Consider the following 3,816-nt stretch of genomic DNA (forward strand, 5'->3'; position numbering starts at 1 on the left):
TACGTATGATTTGAGAAATTACTGTTTTCTTCCATTTATTCTGAATACGTGCACACAGAAAATCTGTACTTAGAAAAATCAGAAATGAGAAGTTACTGAGAAGGCTCAGTAACGGGAATAACAATACATTTCTATGTGATTAAGAGACAAAACTACTGTTTCTCTGTCTATGGATGAGGGAGATTATTTCTATTTCTGGTTCTATTTCAGGCTGCTCCATCCAGCATCGTAGCTCAGGGAAGGTCTAACCAGAGCTGATGCGATTCAAGCAAGGTCACTCATTCTCTAGGCCAGTGTAAGGCCGCCTTTATTTAGCAGTATAGACACACCTTAAGGATCTAATGTCAGCTCTGACCCTAAGCTGCTTCTAGAATCAGTAGTGACATTTGCCTAAAAGCTCCGATGCAAGCTTTAGTTGAAAGCACAGCTCTAAATGATTCTAATATTGAAAGACTGAATCAGCAACAGTGATAAACATATGGAGGCAAAGCTTATGGTAGACAAATGACAAAGACATTACAGAGTCTAAAAGCACTTGCCAACTAAAAATAGGCCCAGACACTGTATTTGGATCTCTTTGGGCTGATTCTGGCATCCATGTGGAATAAAACAGTCTTCAAATGCCTCCAAATTACATCCATAGAAATTCTCCTACTTTCTGAGAACTGTTTGCAAATTCAATGGGGGTTACTCAAGCACATAAATTATGGTAGAGCTGGAACATAGCGATGCAGAAAGGAATGCTCCCCAAAAAGCTTTGCATTGCTCAAAGATATACATAAGTCGTGAAGGGAAAAAATATAAAAAGAATACTACCACTTGGCCTTTGAAGAAAAGATGAAACAGATTTGGAGCTGTGATACAAACTGTGATGAAGTCAGTGGGATTAGGGCAGCACCTTCTTTGATGAAGAAGGAAAGCTGTCCAAAGGAACAAACTAGGTGCACAGAATTACAAGAAATGATCTCTGGTGATGTCATCCTTACTGCTTCTGTGCTTACTGCAAAGCGTTCTTGCAATAAAATGAAATATGATCCAACTGTATTTGGTGTTTTCATGTAAATTTTATTTTTATATTCAATAAATACCATTGGAATAATGACTCTTGAAACCTCTCACAACAGGCTTGATTGACAGCTCCTTAAGTGCTGTGCCTTTATAGCATAACTTAATTGACAACCCTTAGGTAGCTGGCACATGCAGTCTACAAATTGGAGTGTGATCAGTCTGCATTTGAAGAAATCTAGGTACTATGAAGTAGTTGCTCTTATTATTCATTTTTAAAAGTAAAATTAATGTGTTTTCATTTAAGAAAGCGTGATTTCTGGATATATCAGCTTTAAGCATTTCAATAGTGATGAAAAAGATTAATGCAAAACAATTTCGTTGTCAAAAAGCACACAGATGCCATAAAATATTGGGAACTTACTTAACTGGAACAGAACTAAAATACTACTGAATTATCTGCATTTTTAATATGCATTTTGTTGTGTTTTTTTTTCCTTTTTTTTTCTCCAAACACATATCAATCATCTTCTGAAACATGAGGATTTCTGTCAAGCCACAATTCTCCTCTCCAGTGCTCTCCCTAGCCAAATCTCAAGCCATTGTTGAATTCCAAGTGACCAGACCTGGGTTTTTCTAAACTTCCTGGCTCTGAGGAGAAGTCAGAAGTTGCCACTGGTTAAGATCCAAGTGGATGCTTTGCCTAGCACCCTCTGTCACCCACCTGCTTGGTCCCTGGACAAGCCAAAATACTCATCGACTAAGGAAGAAAAGAACAGGTGAAAGAACAGAAGTATTTTCTAAGAACTTGAGAAATCAAAAGCAAATCTACTTTTTTATTTCAGTGGAGCAGAAGTGAAAACAGTAAAATAGTCAGACATCTCTTCAAAAGCACATTTAGATTACAGCATCCCAAAAAGTCTTATTTCTCCTATAACTATTTCTTTGGTCTTCTAAATCATGGAGTCCCTCACTTTCTGCCACAGGCTACCTTGCTTCATTGCATGACAGCATCCTCAGATTACATCCTTGCCCTCATTATCTAGTCCCAAAACAAAATTAGGTAATGTTGTGCAAGCAGCAGTTACCAGCTGCATGATTGTAAGAGTACAATCAACAAGGTATGATAAAGTTCAGTACTTGAACAAATTCCCAGAGTTGATCATTGCCCATCCAGGCTCAAAAAGACATTCCTGGCACAAAGAGACTAAAGATCCACAGAGGGCTTAGCAAAACATCAGGATAGTTTGCATGGATTAGGTAAGCATCTACAGTATGTCAACTAAATATAGAGATAGATAGAGAAACCCTTTGGAATTAGTCTTGGGTAAGTAGATTAAGCATGGTTTTCTTGCATTTCTCCTAAGCTCTGTCTTAATAAACTTGACAGAAGGCTGGGAATGCAGGAGTTGAGCATGTAATTAACTTCCACAACTTCATTTTTATCTTTCAGTGGCTGGTGCCAAGAGTTGATTTTGAGCCGGTAAACACAAACTCACGTCATCTGATTAGGAGTGGCAACCCTTACATCAGAAGGAATCCTTCTGGAACACAAGCCATGCCCACCACAGAAGTCCATTTTCTTCAAAATACCACAAGCAATAACCAGTAATAATTGCCTTTACCAGTAACCTGGTCTTCTGGAGAAGTGTCTTCCACGAACAAAAAGTTCAGGTAAACTCCTTAGCAGCAGTGGGATGGTTGGAAAAATACCTGACCCAAGGATTTCAAAGCAATTTCTCCAAAAGTTTCTTATACTGAAGGTGCAATTTCTAAGGTTTGACCAGTCAAAGAAACACAACACAGTCTTTGTCATTAAATACTTGACTCGACATGTACTGAGGTCTCTTCATCTAATGAATTGTTTTTCATTTGTGAGAACAATTTTACAATCTCAGACTGAAATAATGAACCATATATAGACACTCATGTGCTTGAAAACATGTTTTGGACTGCAGTAGCATTTGGTTTTATTTCCCTGTAGGCGTAGGAAGTAGATAGACTTAAGGCAAGGAGGGAGCTGGATTGACATCAACTAGCTACAAAGTACAGGTAGCCAATATTGTCTAGGCGTCAGTGCTCTTTGGATTTTACTGACAATTAATTGCATGTAGAGAATTAAAGCAGTTTACTCCAGTGCTGTTTTGCTTCTAGGCAGCTGGCAGAGAGGTGATGATTATTTGGCTTGGTGAGGAATGAGGAACTTCTCCATCCCCAAGCAGAGCCAAGCAAGGGGGCAACAAGTGGCAGATGAGACTTGCTATGAACCTTCAAAAGGCCACACCACTCTACCTTTCAGCTCCTTCAGGGGATCAAGTAGGACTGTGACCCCAACCCAACTTCATTTTAGCCTCATTTGGAAAAACAGCTGCTCACCAAGTGCAATCCATATGCACTGTGTGAATGAGAGCTGGCTGCTGTTCCCGGTGCTTGGTCAGCTGTGCACGGAAAAGAGCCATTTCACCGCTTCCCTTTGGTTCAGTATTCATAGTAGTTGCTCATACGTATCCATGTCAATAAAAATACTGATGGTGTCATTTTCACGGCTGGTGATCTAGGGAATAAATACACCTTTCCAGTTGGTTTCTCCTTGATCTCCCTGCACGAGTCACTTCCCTTGCCCACTACCAGTTTTCTTATACTCTCTTTTAAATCCCTGGAAAGAAATCATACTTACAATCGAGTAGGACGATGCAAAAGCCGCCAGTGGATATTAGAAAAGAAAAACAAACCTGGAGAAGTTGAGATTTGCTTCCAGAACATCCTCTCAAATAATAAGTGCAAAAGTCTAGAAAATAACTTTTTTTTTTT

Source organism: Meleagris gallopavo, chromosome 1, assembly GCF_000146605.3.
Source record: "Meleagris gallopavo isolate NT-WF06-2002-E0010 breed Aviagen turkey brand Nicholas breeding stock chromosome 1, Turkey_5.1, whole genome shotgun sequence".
Taxonomy (NCBI): Eukaryota; Metazoa; Chordata; class Aves; order Galliformes; family Phasianidae; genus Meleagris; species Meleagris gallopavo.